General features: G+C 38.3%; 1 protein-coding gene across 1 annotated transcript in view; it reads right to left on the bottom strand.

Moving 5' to 3' along the window:
* Positions 1-12,495, bottom strand: part of AKAP6 (A-kinase anchoring protein 6) — a 465,422-nt gene extending 452,927 nt beyond the window's left edge. The window contains exons 1-2 of the mRNA XM_012773426.3: positions 12,408-12,495; positions 11,541-11,752 (exon numbers count right to left, since the gene is read on the bottom strand). The gene's annotated coding sequence lies outside the window, so the exon portion shown is untranslated. The remainder of the gene's footprint in view (positions 1-11,540; positions 11,753-12,407) is intronic.
* Between the last annotated feature and the right edge of the window lie 6,940 nt (positions 12,496-19,435).

Consider the following 19,435-nt stretch of genomic DNA (forward strand, 5'->3'; position numbering starts at 1 on the left):
ATTTGAACATAATAACATCCTTGTGTATTGCATCCATGTCATCTATTATAGATGTAAGAAAATTTTCATGAGGTATGAAAATTTTGATCTTATAGTATGATGAGGTTGTAAAAATAAATATATTAAATATGTTTTATGATCATAACATAAAAACACTGAGTTTTAAATTTTAACAGCATTATTTTTTCTTATTCAACCTGTTATTATTATGGTATAACTGAAACCCTACCTTCTCCCAGGATGTTTTCCTAATTGCTTTTGGATATTGTTTGTCTTTCTAAAGAGGAAGGCATTCTAAAAATAGGATGCTGTCAAAATGGTTTGAAAGAAAAGAAAAAAAAACTCACACCTGTTCCCTGAGAAATAAATACTCAGTTCAAAAGCATGACATTTAGAATATGCCTATGGTACAAAATTCAGCTGTAAATATCCACTGCTAAAAGATAGTTTGCCTCTAATTCAAAATAAATAGCAGAAATAGGCTATCTTCATTATTTCCTTCATTTATAAGGCTGTATGTTCTTTTGGCCAAACAACCGTATCATTATGTTTCTGCACTTTCCTTACTTCTCATTAGAGCATTTTTAATAGCAACAGGGAAGGGCTGACTGCCATGGCTTATCATTCTCTTCATCAGGTACTTTCATCGAAGATTCTTTCAAAATCCAACAATATATCAATCTGAGATTTACAGCTAAGGACTCATGACTTAAAGTAGAATAAATAACTCTTTTTCTGAAGGAGACTCAAATTCACTAAAGAGAGAAAGAAAAAGACAACCACTAGTAGAAGAATCGATACATCTTTCAAATGACCTATGAAACCTCAGCTCCCTCATAGAAACGCTGTAGAAAGGAGAACATCAGACCTGTCCAGGCAATATTCCTGCTTTCAATAGAAGAGTTTAGAATAATTGAATGGTACATGATGCCCTAACCATCAGCCACAGGGTTTTCTGGCATGCTATCTGGAATAGCAAGAATAACTCAAGGATATTTAGTAACTTAACAAGGATCACTGCAAAAGAGAATTTTCTATATACTGAATATAATTTTCTATATACTGAATATAATCATGTTCCTTCTCTCATAAGGTCATATGGATTCATTCACTCTAACAATAAATATTCATATTTACTGAGCACCTACCATATGCCAGGCACTATTCTAGGAGCTAAAGAAACATCATTGAACAAAATAGACAAAAATTGCTGCTCTTGTACAATTTATATTATACTAGGGGGAAACAAACAAGTAATAAATAAGCAAAATGTTTAGTTTTCAGATGGTGATAAGTGTTATGAAGAAAAATTAAGCAGGAAAAAGAAATTAAATGAGGATAATATATGTGTTTTATGCAGTATAAGCATTTAAAATACATTATAGGGTTCTTTCCATTAATAAAAGCTCTAAAAATGATTTCCTTGATATTAGGGTTGGCATTGAGAAGAAATGGCATTTTCTTCTTAGGGGAGTAATAATCTTATCTCACTATTTCTAAATAGTAAAATAATAACTTTCATTTATCAAATGCTCACTTTGTGCCAATAATTTTACACAAAATACTTCATTTCATCCTGTAAAATGGATATTCTCCTTATTTTATATATGGAGAAAATAAGACTCCAAGAACCTCAAGATCATAGATCTAATAATTTTATGGTAGCTCTAAGATTCAAAGGTAAATATACCTAGCTCCAAAATCCACCCTGCCAGGCTCTGTTTTTGTTCAGTGTTTAGGTACAGGGTGTCAGGAGATGGAGTGAATCAAAAAAAAGCAGCATGACTATTGCTCACACAGTACCACCCACCTCCTACTTACCTTCCCCACCACTAATCTCCTACTCAGAGAATATCAGTATGTGTACATATGTATAAATTATTGGATTTTAGGAATCCAAAATACAAAATGTAAACCTCCCACAAGCTAGTGCAAAAAATCACTTTAGGTTTGGTAATGTGACATTTCCATCACCATTTGAGGCTCCAGACAAAAATGGTTTCTCCTCAAGCCAGTTGACAGCACTCAACTAACTACTTCTTGTTTGAGTATCTGAACATATATGGTATTTAGACAAGGATGTTATTAAGATCTAAGAACCAGAGAAAAACATCATGCCAGAGACTATGATTTCTGATATTTTCTGATATTTTTTAATGATTTCTTAAAAGTAAAATAAAATATATGAGTTTATTCACCTTCACAACAAATAAACCAAATGATACTAACCAGAGCAAAGAACAAAAGGAAAAGCTCTCTAAACAAGCAATAAGGTGAAATGTGTCTCTTCTTAGGCTGGTTGTGTTATCTTCTTCTTGGTCCTCTGTCTCTCAATCTATTCCTTTTCAGTTTAGTTGGTCAAAATTCAAATGTTTAAAAATCCTGTTATCAATTATTTATTACTAAATTAGTACCATAATATCTTAACTCACCAGTCTGATTCTTTATTAGTTCTCAGAGCAATCACATCTATTTTGTGGTTGTTTTTAGTTTTACCTTTGTTTTCAGAACTGTCCCTTTTTCTTGGAGCAGCTTCCCTTCTGAGCAGCTCCCCTTCCCCTATAGTGTTCTAGAAGCTGAGTGCCACTGTTAGCCAAGGATGAAGAAATTTTAACTATTAAAAGCTAACAGCTTCTTGCTGTGCTACCCACCTTCTCATCACCACCCCCCTTATTTTTATTTATTTTTAATTAAAAATGAAATGTAGTAATAACATTAAGGGATAATTTTTTTAACTATGCTTGCACACCTGTTTTCATTTTTGAGTCTAGTCTTCTACCACATGTGGCCCTACTGTTTCAGTTACTTCTAGCTGACTCCCCACATAGACTGCCTGAAAGAATGACTAACATGAGTTTTAAAGAGTCATTCCCTTTCAATTCATACAAATACACAAAAAAGGTTAAATATAGGGCAGTATTTGAATTAACTATTAAAAGCTAAATGCAAATGGATTACTTCCAAGAGGTATATCAGAATGTTAGTGTCATTTGATTTAACACATTAACCACCATGTGAGTTATATTAATGCTAGTTTTGTGCCCAGGACCTCCTGAAGCAAAACCTGAGCAAAACCCTACAGTTGGTTGATGAAAATCTTACTTGTTGATATTCTTATTGTCATAATTCATACTGACAAATTAATTCTAAAAACATGGATTAAATGAATAGAAGTCAATAAATTTCATTTTTCATTAAATTAGAAAGGATCATTTTGTTTTCGAAGTTTCTATTCTATTTTCATAATAAAACACCATGGCCCCAAGGAAAAATTTTCTTTTTCTAGTGTGGCAGTCAATGTGTTAAGATGGGTCATTTTATGCTACTGTAATGGGAATAAACAGTGGCAGGAAGATGAGGGCCTGGGGGCTACTGGTGGGGAGGATTGTGCTGGGTTCAGAACTGTTCCATAGCGGGAGTGGGGAAGTAGATAAAACTGATGGTAATAGAAGACTGGATCAGGTAGAAATAAACTATGAACACTAAGGATTGAGAAAGCTGAGAGGAGGCTTGGAATCAATGATTTTGAGTGGGCCAGCAACAGTAACAAATTATCAGAAAAGCATTTACATCAAGAAACTGAATGAGGATAACAGAAGATGAGAAGGCACCCACAGTTATGCCTGGAGCTCCTTTTCAGGGTATGTCCCACAAGTAATATACATGTGTGTGCCCATGGTCAGCTTTATTTATAAAATGCTTGTTCCATTAGCACATGATCTTGTACATCCTAGACATTTGATGCATTTGTCAATTGACTACTGATGAAATTATCTGAAACAGCTGGTTTTATGGCTTGGACAATGGTGGATATGGTGAGCATCAGGTTATTCAGGGGTACAGAGCAAGTCCATGAGTTCCGGGGACTTGATCCTTGAAGAAGACTCTACTCTTAGGCTTCCACAAGGTTACCAGAGCCCCTTACAGATTTATCAGCTTCCTGTTTACTCACAAGGTCAAAAGAAAAAAAAATTATCTCTTTCCTTTGTAGCAAGTGCCATCACTCATATTAATTCTCTAACAACTCTATGTAAATCTGTAGATTAATAGATTAGCACAGCCACTTCTCACTGGACATGATGGGTGGGAATGCCTCACCTAGCATAAGGTATAGGAGTTGGTCACTAGGATCTCATTATAAAGAGCAATGGTGGATCTGGACTTCTGAATATTAGCATGGCTGGAACTGCCTTGCTGGAGAAGGGTTCATTATCAATTTTGACTATGTAATTCTCTTTTTAATTAAAAAAAAAACTCTTCTTGTAGCAATATAACCTCAAATTACAGGTCCTCAGCCTCCTGGAGAGAGAGAATTAAAAGAAAAAGAAAGAAAAAAAGAAAGGATAGTACTAAAAAAAATATCCAGCCAGCATAAATACTTTGGGTAACTTAAATGAGAGTTAAACAAAGAAGGTGATAAAAGTAATCAAGTAGTAAACAAAGGGCAGAAGAATTAATATAAATATTGAAACAACCGGATGGTTAATTAGCTTGCTTTGCAAAGAAGCCTTGATTTCTCCCCTGAAAGCAATGGTTGTGACAAATAAATCTGACCTACGAAATATCTTCAGGTATAATGTAATATATCCCCCATTGCCTATAAAAGAAATGCCACTAAATTACTGTGAATGTCACTAAACTCCAGAGCTTTGCTCTGGGTTGTTTGGGTAACAATGGTCCCTAGTTTTCTAAGCTCTACAATTTCTATTTGAATTGTTCCAGAGTGGGAGGAAGTCTCAAACTCAAACAACTACAGGGTTCAGGTAGTACCAAAAGGGCCAAACCAGACTGGTTACAGAACTTACAGGTTCAGTGTAAAATGAAAATGCATAGCCCCTTGTACTAAAATTATTAAGAATTTCAAGATGGCAACGCCAAAGTATTAAACTAAGTGTGGACCCTTCTAAGTGTAGAGCCCTATTCAACTGCACAGGTCATACATCCACGAAGCCTGCCCTAGAGCCATGCAAAACAAGCTGCGGGCCAGGTTCAGCTCATGCATTAGCTAGTTTGAGACCCTGTTCCAAAGGTTCCACATTCTCTCCATGGTTCCCCTTGTTACTCAAAACACACAGTTGCAAGATAGCTGGAAGTGTTTGGAGCATGCCTTAGAGCTGCACAGAGAAAAACATGGCTAGTGGTTTATAAATGAAACAAAGTCTCTCCTTTATCTTCACCAAGTCTTAAAACCAACTCAAGGATTCGGATGCTGACAGGTATGTGCTTGTGGAGAAGAAACTTTATGTCTTAATATTAATAATTCAAAATACATTTGTCCCCCCTTATCCCCAGGGAATATGTTATAAGACCCTCTAATGAATGCCTGAAACCTCAGATAGTACCAAACTGTATATATACTATGTTTTTTTTTCCCTATACATACCTACCTACTACAAAGTTTAATTTATAAATTAGGCACAGTAAGAGATTAACAATAATAACTAATAATAAAGTAGAATAATTATAACAATATGCCAACATCACTAATCTTAAGCTTTGGGTCCATTATTAAGTAAAATAGTGTTATGTAAACACAAGCATTGTTGATACCACAACAGTCAATCTGATAACCAAGATGGCTCCTACATGACAAACAGGCAGGTAGCATATACAGAGTAGATATGTTGAACAAAAGGATGATTCACATCCTGGGCAGGACAAAGAAGATGGTGTGAGATTTCATCAAGCTACTCAGAACAGCGTACAATTTAAAACTTATTAATTGCTTACTTTTGGAATTTTCCATTTAGTATTTTCAGACTGCTGTTGACTGTTGATAACTGAAACCACAAAAAGCAAAAGCACAGCAGAGAATACTATACACAAAACTCTGTTGTCAGGCCAAAGTCCTAGAAAAAGTGATATTCCTCTGAAAAATCTTCTCACAGCTTATTTACAGAGTTGGATAGGTGCAACTGCCATCAAAGAGAACAACCAATCAATATGCAAGTGTTTTTTTGTTGTTGTTTTCTTCTGTTTGGACATAAGCTGAATATACCTTACATATGAATGAATGTGCACCTGAAAATTTTCATGAAAATACAATCTTACTTTTAACTACATTAGTTAATATGATTGTTTACAGCAGGCGTCCTCAAACTACGGCCCTTGGGCCACATGCAGCCCGCTAAGGACATTTATCCAGCCTGCTGAGTGTTTTTTGCCACTGCTGCCTGTCCTGCTTAGCAGCCGACTTCTCCCAGGCCCACAGTGCGCATGTGTGGAATGTGTGCCACACTCTCCAAAGGCCCTCTAACAGTCTGAGGGACAGTGAACTGGCCCCTGTTTAAAAAGTTTAAGGACCCCTGGTTTAGAGAAATGTTTCTCATTTGAAGTGATATTTGTAAGGTACAGTAGGGTGAATAAACAAAACTGAAAGTGACTGGTATACCTACTCCTGTGTCACACATACCTCCATCAGCAGGCTGGCTGGGATGTTCAATTATTATTATTTTTTTTTAGACTGAGTCTCGCATTGTTGTCCGGGCTAGAGTGAGTGCTGTGGTGTCAGCCTAGCTTACAGCAACCTCAAACTCCTGGGCTCCAGCGATCTTCCTGCCTCAGCTTCCGGGGCAGCTGAGACTACAGATGCAAGCAACCACACCCAGCTAATTTTTTGTTTCTATTTTTAGTTGACTGGCTATTTTTTCTATTTTTTAGTAGAGATGGGTTTTGCTCTTGCTGAGGTTGGTCTTGAATTCCTGACCTCAAACAATCCTCCTGCCTTAGTTTCCCAGAATGCTAGAATTACAGGTGTGAGCCACCGTGCCCAGCTGAGATGTTCAATTCAAAGAGCTCTCTGGAAAAACAGTTTTTAAAGATGAGAAATATCTTTTATAAAAATGGAAATATCTCTCCTTAATCTGTCATATACATTTCATATTTACACATGTTGGGTTTGTCAATTGAGACAGACATGTACTTTTTGACTAATTATAATTACATTTCTGAGATTAAGTCATACCAAAAAAATGCTAATTAACCCATTGGCCTTGTCCACACTTGGCAAGATTTTAATACAAACTCAAGCAGGAAAAAAAGCTATTATTTAATGCAGTGGGTTCACCTCTACATATACACCATATACATATATGCACCTATACAAATGTGCAGAGATAATGGGTTTGTCTATTAGCACATGGAATAGAACATAAATAGAAATAGTACTGCAGTATCATAGGGGATAAATTATTATACTACAAATTCATCTATTTATTTTTATCTCCCCCTCTAGAATGTAGTGGGGGAAGAGATTTACATCTGTCTTACTCGTTGTTATGTTCCCTGAAAATGCCTAGCACATGGAAGATACTCAATAAATATTTGTTGAATTGAATTAAATCCACAGTATCAAAAAAATGGCCTTTCGTGGATTCCAGGATTAAAAATAGAAGGAAATAAGAGACATGTAGCATGGCCGGGCGCGGTGGCTCACGCTTGTAATCCTAGCACTCTGGGAGGCCGAGGCGGGCGGATTGCTCAAGGTCAGGAGTTCAAAACCAGCCTGAGCGAGACCCCGTCTCTACTATAAAAATATAAAGAAATTAATTGGCCAACTAATACATATATATATAAAAAATCAGCCGGGCATGGTGGCTCGTGCCTGTAGTCCCAGCGACTCGGGAGGCTGAGGCAGAAGGATTGCTTGAGCCCAGGAGTTTGAGGTTGCTGTGAGCTGGGCTGACGCCACGGCACTCACTCTAGCCTAGGCAAGAAAGCGAGACTCTGTCTCAAAAAAAAAAAAAAAAAAAAAAGAGAGACATGTAGCAGGATCACCAACTTCCCTAAATTTCACTGGCTATTTTATTCCCTAATTAGAACTGAACTCCTGTAGTCACTGTGCTTAGTAGCTCTGTTGCTTTCTGATCAGCCTCTCATTCCTGTAACTCATGCAGACACAAGCTTGAGCCTCCATGGAGTAGGCTAGGACAAAGGTTAACTTCTTCCCAGAATCTGGAAAAGGCTAATGAGCCTTGTGGAATAATATTTCTAAGTATTCAACATACTGGAATCAATATCAGTGTGCTGACAGTATGTGCATTAGCTCCACACTCAAAGAACAGCCCTTAGAGCCCAATAATGACACTGGGTGTGGATAGCTGGGGATGGGCAAGATGATGCAGAGATGACTATATCAGCTCTCCTCAAACACAAGGCTTCCAGGATATTACACAAGACTGTCATTCTTATACTTTGTCAGAGACAGACGGCATTTGGTTTTAGCCGCTGATAAATTCAGCAAAATAAACCCTCCTTTTATCTTCTTGATCCTGGCTCTGAGAGAAGTTTCTGCTTCTATTCATTGCCTGGTATTGCTAGGGAATACAAATGTCTTAAACTCAGTAGAACACTACACACGTAGCTGATAAAACAGGTATAACAAAGTTGACACTACTGACTCAAGTAAGACCTGCTTTTAGAGCAACTCTGTCATGCCTATACTGCTTCCATGCAGCATTTTCCATGCACAGATCCTGCTAGAAAGATTTGTAAACCAAGGGTAGTGGCAAAAGGTCTGAGCATCAATTCTGTATTACTTAAATCTCTAGCATCAGAGTAAATATTCACATCTGATCAGGATTCATGCTCATCCTTAAAGTAAAATTGATCTTAGTGCTGTAAAGGAGATTTCATTCTGCATGTGAAATCTGAATTTCCAATTAGAATAAGGAGGAGTAGGGTAAGTGTGATGGAGTATAGATGCCTGATCTGTATGGTATACACAGTAAAGATGTCATAAAATTGACATGACCATGGGTAAGCACATTGGCTTCACAGCCAGATTGTATTGGTTTGGAATCCTGGCCCAATCACTTATTAATTATGTGACCTTAACCGAGTTTGCTAACCTGACTAAAAATTGGTTTTTGCAAAATTTGAATAACACCACCTAATTCTATAAAGTGATATTGTTACTCTCTACCTCACAGTGTTATTATAAAGCTAAACAAGATATATACAAAGGTTAGTCTAGTACCTGAAACATAATAAAAATTGAATAAAAGACAGATGTGGTTGTTGTTATGATTATTACTTTTATCATCCCAACTATGGCCTAATTATCTGCAAAAATTAACTTCTTTGTAACTTTGAAATTCAGTTATGAAAGCTATAACCAAAACTATAGATGAGGTTAACTTCTTATTCTAAACTTGGCCACACAGTAAACATGGTCTTGATGATCTTTCAGTCATTACTGTGAAACAAAATTCCTTAAATTCTAGAAAGTTTCAGTGAGGCACCAGTAAATACATCCACAGAGCAATCTCTCCCTTCCCCCATACACACACACCCCATCTACCCCTTGGGGATATATTAAAACTAAGACAACTAAAATAGCCTTAGCCAGTAATTAAGACACAGCTAATCAGAGAGCAGCACAGGCTGTGGCCCTCTGCAAAGAAAAGAAGAAACAGAGCATCAGGATGACAGATCCCATTACCAGGGCTTTGTTCTCCTGGAGCAAAAGAGCACAAAAGCATAAAGTTGGGGAACTATAATTGCATTCTGAACATTTGCAGGGGGCGGGGGAAATCACAGGCTTGTCTGAACTGGGAGGATGTTCCACTAGATAACTGCATCAGCCCACACCCACAGTGCCCTTCCCCACCCTCAAAGCATGACTCCACTTTTTCTAGCACTGCCCTTAAGGAATCTGGCTTCTGTGACTTCCAGTAATTGTACAAATCACCCATGATGAAGCAGCTGAGAGCACTGTTAGACAAAAGAGACAAGAATTAAGCAAATAGAAAACTCATTGAAATGCTGCCGTTGGTTATATTTTACTCCTAGTAATTCATATTACCAAACAAGTCTCTCTTTTACTTGGAAATAATACTTTAAAAGAATTCTAATGGGCACTGAGTGATCTTCTCCACACTTATAATCTAGCTACTAGACATTCTTTCCCTTCCCCCATCACCATCTAGCACTCCACCCTGTTACCTTAGAGCTTCTGACTTAGCTGTGTTCACACCCAGCAGAGCTATCTGCCCACATTATATGACATAAAAAAGCAGGCAATGAACAATTCATGCTCCTATGTGCTTGCAATAAATCCAGGCTTAGCTGACCTCTCCCATCCCATACAGCAGCATGTCAGCCACATAAGCTTAAAGGACTGAGAGTAGCATATGTGTGATGTGGTATAAACAAACTAATTAAAATCCAAGGTCTTTCACTCCAGCTAGTGGCTAATGGGACCAATATGCTCCACTCTGTGAAAAAAATCACTCAAGCTACTAAGAGGTATTGCTTTTCATGCTTCCTGTGATATATGCCTCTTAGGTGCAATAATTGGCCTAAAAGAAGAGGAATTCAGGGGTTGCCACTCTTTCCTGTAAGACTTTTTGAATAAAAACTATCAACTTGGCAGCACTGAGACATAAGAACCACTCCCTGATTCTAAGTGGACATATCGATCAATTCAACTGACATGTGCCTCCTCCTTTCTCTCCCCAGTAGAAATCAGCTGCACCAGGGAAATCCATTTCATTTCCCAAAACAAAAGGCAATAAATACACTGCTTCTTATCTAATGCTGTCAGACTACATTTTTACAAAGAAATAATAATAATGAAGATGGCTAAAGACAGAGCTAGGAGTTGAAAATGAAAATGGTACATGTTTATCTAGAGTTTCAGAATTGAACTAAGCTTATGACTGAGTCTAGAGATCTGTGTTCCCTACAGTCACTGAGGATCCTGATATTTATTCATCATACCAGATTTTGGTTAAAGTTAAGCAAGAGATGGCAACACCACTGCCACTTCCAGAGTCTCTCCCCTGGGTTATCCTTCACTGCAACTGCCGCAGAGAGGAGACTTGTTCCTTTCTCAGTTATAAGTCAGCCTGCATACAACTCCAGCTATTTTAGAGACTAGCTAGAGATAGAAAAATATTGTGGCAGACTTTCAACTAACTGTGATGGAGACGGGTTGAAGAACTACCATGTAAATCGAAAGACTCAAATAATTTCATTTGGTTTTGGTCTTTATGCTTTTAATAAATTCTGTCTTGAACATGCAAGACATCCCCTTTCACATCAGGTTATATCAAATGCTTATTCAGCATTAGTTCCTTGCCATGAAGAAACTGAAACCCAACCGAGGTAAATACTGAATTTCATACTGCAAATCACTAAATATTTTATAACTTATAAGAGCAAATAGGGAACCAATTAGCTCTGCCCCATAAGAAAGAAATATATATCTTTACAATGTTTAGATACTGTTAACTACTCATTTTAGAGCTTTTTGGGGGTTTTGTAATAGAAAATTATCTTATATTTATGAAAAAATCTATGAGAACACTTAAAAATAACAGATAGAGATACAAGAATAATTCCACATATTTTGATTCCTATATGACTCCTATAGGCCTTTGTCTTAACCCGGCAGCCTGAAAAACAGATTTAGGTAAAACAGCCTTCTTTCCCCAGTCCATTTTAAGCAGACAACATCCCACCATTCTCCACCTTAGCAGACACCGACTAACTGACAAAACAGCCATGCAATTAAGGCCCGGACATTTAACACTCACCATCTCCTGCTCCCACCGTCTTCCTTTGATGTTTACAGCACATCTGTAGGATGCAATACTAGGAGATGCCTTGTTTGACCTGCTGCATGATGCTGTGACATCAGTTCAGATGATGCAGCTCATTATGGGAAAGACTGCTGTTGCTATGGCAACTGGGATGTGCTAGGAATCCTTGCTGCATTTCCAGTGGAGCCTGAGACAATACGGAAGCCCTGTAAGAAACAGACGATATGCAAAATTTAGACCAAAGGAAGAGGATTCCTCATTGGATTAAAATCCATAGGTTTAAAAGGGATTTCCCTGAAAGCACTTTGGAAAAAATAAAAATTACCTTCCCCTTTGTTGTTACACATTTAGAAAAAAGATAGGAAGGGAATATAGATTTAGCATTAAGCAAATAAAAACTCAAATGCACAATGTTTCCCTATTAGGCAATTTGATCACTTTGTCCTCTCTGGACAGCATTTTAAGATACCTTTTTTAAAGTTATTAAAAAGAGTTTTTGCTTATCTGTCAAAGACCAAAAGAACAAAACATGGGGCAGAAAATAATTAAAATGGAATATAAACAGCTGACCACGTGACTCTAATTTTAAAGTAAACAGACTTTAATTCTTAAAACATGGACAAACCCTTGGCCAACAAAGTCTGCCCTGATCATTTCCCCTGATGGATACCAACCCACAGAACCTTCTCATGCAGACTAACCCCAGCTCTCAACTGACCATCAGATAGATAGTAAAAGGAGCTTTGAAATCAAAGGGGGCATACTACACCACCCTCAACTTCTAGGGACCCTTCCCTTGGCCTGCAAGGAGCACCTCCCACTTATGGCCAAAATGCAAGAGAGTCTTTTCTGGGAACAAACCTGGTGGTTGGAACAAGTGGCAGACCCACTTTAAAATTTCCTCTAAGTCATTGACATTCCAAACATTGGGGTCTGTTTTCTTCTCTGTGGAGCAATAAGACTGCCACCACACAGGAGATTACTTATGCCCCTCCCCCCACAAAAGCTGGAACTGTGTGAAAAGCCACATTTAAACAAGACACAGTGAGTTTATTTCTCCAGTTGGTAAAAGAAAAGCATATCTAAAGCAACCCCTTCTTTCCAGTCCTGAGCAGAAACACACACATGGTGAGAACTGGGGGAGAAGGATATATAGAGCATCCCATCTCTTGCATATTTAATATTTGCAGGCCATTCACAGAGAACAACATAATCAAGCTGACCTACATCCACTCTATCTTCACAACTCTGGGGAAAAACAACATTCCAAAAGCCCAAAGCATACTGAGACAATTATGTTGTCTCCTCCTACTTGAGATTTTTAAATGGCGCTGTTAACCACCAGCATAGGAGGTGGGGGATGGGGTAGCAGCAGGAATCCAGGCTGTGTCTCTGTAAAAAGGGGCTGACAAAATGCTTGAGAGATGCCAAGATCCTAGCAGGGTGCACTATCAGCCTTGCACAGAGCAGCCCTTGCCCTAGATGGAAAGCCAGGATTCTTCTTGCTTCACCTAATGAGGACTTAGGAGACCAAGAACAGGAGGTAAAGCTGCTTGCCCAGGACCCCCAGGCTCTCAGTGGCATGGGCAGAGCCTGACTGCCTCCCTTTATCTTACACCTTAGACCACATGCCACACACACCAAGGGAGGTAACAGGCAGCCACTCCAGTGTAAAAAGCACTGATCTGGGATTTAGGAAGCAGAAGGATAAATGCCAGTTCTTCCTAGAGCATCTGTGTGACATCAGGCCAATCAATTAACCTCTCTGGGCTTCAAGTTTTTCATTTGCAGAAATGATGGATTTAGCTAGTAACTATGGTTTTCAGGTTTTTTGTTAGTAATGGAACCCTTTCTTTTAACGAAACAATTCAAAGTTAGATTGCCTTGCTTTAGGAGGAATAAGAACCCCAGAGCCAAAATTAATGGGCCCTTCTCCACCACTGCCCCTGAACTTGTCTATTAAGAGCTAACCCTTGAAGATACCTCTGAAGAACCCCTCAGCTTCTGGAGAAGATAAAGTAAAAGCCATGGATCTAGAACAAGATTAGCCTTTCCAGAGCTGAATTTCCATGATCCTATAAAGTAGAGAGGGCAGGGTGGGGATCAGGTGTTCTAGACTTGAAAACAGCTTTTCAAGATGATAAGAATCTTGTTAGTCTTCTCTGCCAGAAGCAATTCATTTGTTTAATGGGAAGAAATGGATGGCTCATCAAATCTGAGGCCAGGTCAAATTTTAACAACCTAAACTAGCTGAACAGCTCGTCCACAAAATGGTCCACATTCGCTTAAAAAAAATGGAATTCATAAATAGCAGAAGCAAGTCATGAAATGTTTCCTTGCCTTTTGAATGGCCCTATGGTAATCTACCCTGGACTTCTCAGGTGGCCTTTCTCTCTCTGCTCCTACAGTCCCACATCATGGGGTTGTTTTGAGCACTGCATGCAATAACATATATAATAGCATTTTGGAAACCAGAAGCATCATAGAAATAAACCTTGTTAATATCACCATTAACAGACCACTCACCTCATCAGTGGAGGCTCTTTAGCTCTCAGCTTCTGGACTCTTAGATAAAATGGTTAGGAAATGGCCTGCAAAGTCTACATAGCTACCAAAAAGGGCCTACCCCCTCAACTCTCACTTCAGAAATGAGGTCAAGTAAGATCATGGACACGGTATCCTCCCAGAAGACAATGCCAGGACCACAGGCAACAACGAGAAAATGAGTTTCTCCTGGAGACCAGAATCAGGGTTATATCAGTGAATTTAGGCAGGGATCTTCCCACATGAGTGACAAGGATTTCAGAATTGCTGTGAAAAATTCTTAAAAATAATTAAAAATGAAACGTCAACAGGTGACCAAGTGGCTCTAATTCTAAAGTAAATAGACTTTAATTCTTAAAACATGGGCAAACCCCATGAGACACTGTGTGTCTCGCATTCTACCCTCAATAGAGATGACTCTGTATCACCAAGAACACTTGGCTTTTAGCTGAATGTAGAGACTAGATGCAACTTTAGCTAACTCTCTTGGGATGTGGATATGTTCTTTGTAGAGGGAAAGGGAACAAATAGATATTTAGGGATCAGCAGTACAACTAGTGACAGCTACTAGGGGTGCTTACCAATACCCATGTTCTCTTTCTCCTAAGCACAGTCCCAGTGCTTGGTGGGCTTTGGAACAGATTCTCCCCAATGGAATGGGAATAGAAGTAAGAATCATCATATCCAAACGTAGTTCTTTTTATTTCCTCCCCTGCTAGTTGGCTGCAAAGAATCCAGTGGAACTCTTTTTTTTTTTTTTTTTTTTTGAGACAGAATCTCACTCTGTTGTCCTGGCTAAAGTGCCGTGGCGTCAGCCTAGCTCACAGCAACCTCAAACTCCTGGGCTCAAGTGATCCTCCTGCCTCAGCCTCCCAAGTAGCTGGGACTACAGGCATATGCCACCATACCCAGCTAATTTTTTCTATATATTTTTAGTTGACCAATTAATTTCTTTCTATTTTTAGTAGAGACGGGGTCTTGCTCTTGCTCTTGCTCTTGCTCAGGCTAGTTTCGAACTCCTGACCTTGAGCGATCCACCCGCCTTGGCTTCCCAGAGTGCTGGGATTAAAGGCATAAGCCACTATGCCCAGCCCAATGGAACTCTTATACCCTGAAAGATAATGGCTCCATGCTGTAGTTAAAGAGAGGGTCCTTGAACGACTGCATGGAGCAGTGCCATTCCTTCTCAACTACCCATTGACCCACACTGCGCTGCAATGAGTGAGAAATAAACCTTTACTGTATTAAGCCACTGAGATTTGGGGGTAGTCTGTCATAAGTAAATTATATATTTATAGATGAAATTATAATAATTTAACAAAATATAAAATAAATATAAATAATTTAATAAACTATAATAAAATTATAATATTATGTATCATAATTTATTATAAACTGACAATGTTAAGAACAGGTTCCCTTATTGCAGATTTATAAGACTTTAATCTGATGATATGCATTGAGACTCTCCCATAGGGAGAAATACAATATGCAGTATTTTCCTTATTTAACCATAGAATCTTTTTTTCATGGACTAATGTTTCACTGGCTGTCCATTTATAGCATAGGAAATATGACTGTAAACAGCAGTAAGCTAGAACCCCCCTAACCCTCCGATTCAGGCTAGGAGCTGCACAAGAGGGAAGCATAAAACTTCTCTTACTTACAGTACAATTCAGTCTGTCTCTAGTATTTCTCAGCCATCCTAAACTGACATGACAAAGCAGAAATTTGGTGGTATCATTATAGACAGCAACATTTATTTATACAAATATTTCCTCCTGGCCATTTATCCCTCTTTATACATAGGCGTTGGCTATGGTATAAAATCCCCTCCACAACTCATGTTGATTTTTTTTTTTTTTTTTTTAGAACTAGGGTCTCCTTGATATGCTGCCCAGGCTGGACTTGAACTCCTGGGATCTCTAGTGATCCTCTGCCTCAGCCTCTCAAGTAGCTGGGACTATAGGCTCATTTTGAAATTTAATTGCCAGTGTGATGGTATTAAAAGGTGGGACCCTTAAGAGGTCATTAGGTCATGAGGGCTCTGCCTCAGGAATAGGTTAGTTATCATGGCAATTACTCTGTTTCCTGTAGTCTCTTACCATGTGATGCTTTCCACAATGTTTATGATGCAGGAGAAGGCCCTTATCACATGCAGCCCATCAATCTTGGACTTCCCAACTTCCAACTGTGAGCCAAACAAACTTCTAATGTTTATAAATTACCCAGTCTCACGTATTCTGTTATAGCAGCAGAAAATAGACTAAGACAGAATTGTATTCCAAATTCTTATGATTTCAGAAGCAACTATTATTTCCTAATCATTCGCTCATGATGTAAACATACATTTTGCATCTGTATTTTAGGGTTTAAAAAAATCTTAAAGCCATTCCTGAAAATGCAGCAGGCCTGCATCTCTCAGTGTACAGTGAAAACATTTATAAATCTGAAAAATATGTTAGTTGGGGAAGTATTACTATTAGCTGACTTCACAGGTAAACCCCCAAATTACCCTGGCTAAATACAATCATTGTATATTTCTTTTTTTTCTTCTTATTTTAAGTTGTTTATTGTAAGATAATTTACAAATATCTTGCTGTTTTCAGTAATTCAAACAGTGGAGCAACAACTTCTTCTGACAAAACAGCAGTAAGTAAAAAACAAATCACCTGGCTGAATTTTCCTTCTTTACCTCTTATCTGAGGATGGAACTTGATTTTCATTAATCCAGAGCTGCAGCACCAGAGATAATTTCAATCAACTCTTTCGTGATGACAGCTTGGCAGGTGCGGTTGAATGTCAAAGTCAACTTATCAATCACATCAGAAGCGTTCTTGCTGGCGTTGTCCATGGCTATCATCCTAGCACTCTGCTCACTGGTGGTAGAGTCCTTCAAAGAGTAGTATACTCTGAGAGTTTGCCAACAGAGCAGTATCAGATATTCCTCGTCTTCCTTAGTCTTGTAGTAATTCCTGCAGTGATCTATACAGTGTCCAGGAGCTATTCTATCTGGCCCCCAGGTGACAGATCAAGAACAGTGAGATAAGAACACATTAGCCAAGTTCAACCATGCCCAGCCTTAAAGCCTCATTCCTCACAGAAGCCAATATCTTTGCAATAACTTCACAGGTATAATTTCTAGGACCTCTCAGAGAGACACACCCAGTTTTAACAGTCACTACACTCAGAAAAGCCCAAAACAATGCCTTCCTCTTAGAATTTACAGTTTTCTCAATCTAGCTACCAACGAGGGCTCAGGTCTCATCACCCACTTCAGATGTAGCTAGGGAATATAACAGATGTGACAGGGCCATGGCAGAATGAAAAATAGCTCCTCTTGGAGAGCAGATTCAGGACCAGACTAGGTAAATTCCCCATCTCCAAGGTAGTCATTTTTACTAACCAAAGGTCATTTTTACCTAACCCATGTTGCCTAGTAACACATTTATGTAAAATGCCAGTTGACATTTTACCATTTTCAGCTTTTCAGAGGAAGAAAGCCACAGAGTTAACAAAAGGTCAAAGTCTCACACTTTGAGACATGAAGGAGAAAGGGATAAGTGAATCCTCTACCAACAGTGTCCAATTCTGGCTTTAAATTGAACTTTATTCACAAAAGAAATGAGCATTCAAACACTCCAACCACATACCTATATGGTCATAAGCCCATGCTGCTGATAGATGCTGTTCCAATCAGTATATTTTACATACTTTCTGAGAATATTTGGAGGCCAAAAATATTTGGACACAGTGAACATGTATGGCCCTTATTGTTGTTGAATATTCAGCTTCCCTCTACTTTCTTCAGGAAATCATGCAAAGCAGAAATTTTTGCCTAAAGATTATTAATCACTGGCAATCAGAATAGAACTTGCAGCCATAATAATGATATATAAACTCAGTTATTTTTGTTAACTGATGTTTGGATTTATTATTTCCTCTTAGACATCACCTCTTCCACATTTTAACTTATATGCTTTGGGTGGGAAGCCAACAAAAGGAATGGAGCATGTGACCCAGTCAGTTTTATGCCAATCAGTTTATTACATTCTTCTGACCCACAGAAATTAATTCAGAGATGGACATCCTAATGAAGCCACTGAGATACAATGAAACATTTTACTAGAAATTGCTGTTGGCTGCCGATTTTGAATGTGAAAGGAAGTCAAGTCTGAAGATGCTCATCCATTTTACATTCAGGAGTGAAGAAAGTGTCTGAGAATACACAAGGAGGAGAGCAGAGCTGAGTTGAGAGGCAAGAAATTGAGTTCTGGTGATACCACTTTAGCCAGAAAATCAGCTTTACTCTGGCTCTGTTGGTTATGAGTCAAAAAGTCCCTGTTTCTGCTTAAGCTAATATATGGGCTGGGGGTTCAGTCACAGTAAACAGAGACCTAACTCATCCACAAAGCCATCTGAGAAACTGTATAATGTATAAGTAGGTACCCTCAGCACATGAAGCTTCCTAGGAAGGGAAAAGAAAAGCTCTTGAGTCCCTGAGTGGTTTACGAGCTTCAGATTTTAGGACCTTTCAAAGGGCTAAGGTTAGGGCCAGAACTGGTAACACCTCTTCATAAGGAAGATACAAGGCATTATATCCTCTTTTTCTCCTAGGCATTCCTGGATTTATGACAGTGACCACACACCTAAATGAGCCTGAGCTCTATTCCTGTGTTCTTTCTCAGGCAAAATTCCATCAGCAAAAGCTAAAAACCTCAATAAGCCCAGGGAGAGTTGATCTGATCCTGAATGAGCACTAGGTTTTGAACTGGAAGTGGACTTTGGGGTGATTCTCCCACAGAAGCTTGCCCTAACAGATTCAGAAATTTCCCTGACATCCTTCTGAATTCAAGATTTTCTATTGCCTGACTTTATAGGACCAATGTTTTACTGCTTCATTTTGACTTAACTCCAGACACAAATATTCAACATGGAACCAAATAGCTTTAATATACTGATAGAAGTACAATTGTGCTACTTTATATAGGGGAAAGAAAGCATTGAGGAACAACATATGAAGCAGGATTTATAAGCTATTTTAACTCTGCACTGGTATTCTGGGGCTTTACTCTTTTAGCATTTAATGTTCCCATACATTTTAATCTTGCCTACTCAAGTAGACAGCTCTTTTGGGTACCTCTACTTTTGATTTCTCCATAACTTTTAGCATACTCCTAAGCATAAGTAATTTCTTAATAAGTCATTCTTAATTCTTAATTTTTTTAAAGAAAAGTAACATTATTTCCATTTCAGGTAGACAAATTTCCTAACAGCTTCTTCTTATCACCTCAGAGTTTGGAAGTTATAAGATTTTAGTAAGGTTTATATGTGCAAATTTTTAT

This window comes from Microcebus murinus, chromosome 6, assembly GCF_040939455.1.
Source record: "Microcebus murinus isolate Inina chromosome 6, M.murinus_Inina_mat1.0, whole genome shotgun sequence".
NCBI classification, from domain to species: domain Eukaryota; kingdom Metazoa; phylum Chordata; class Mammalia; order Primates; family Cheirogaleidae; genus Microcebus; species Microcebus murinus.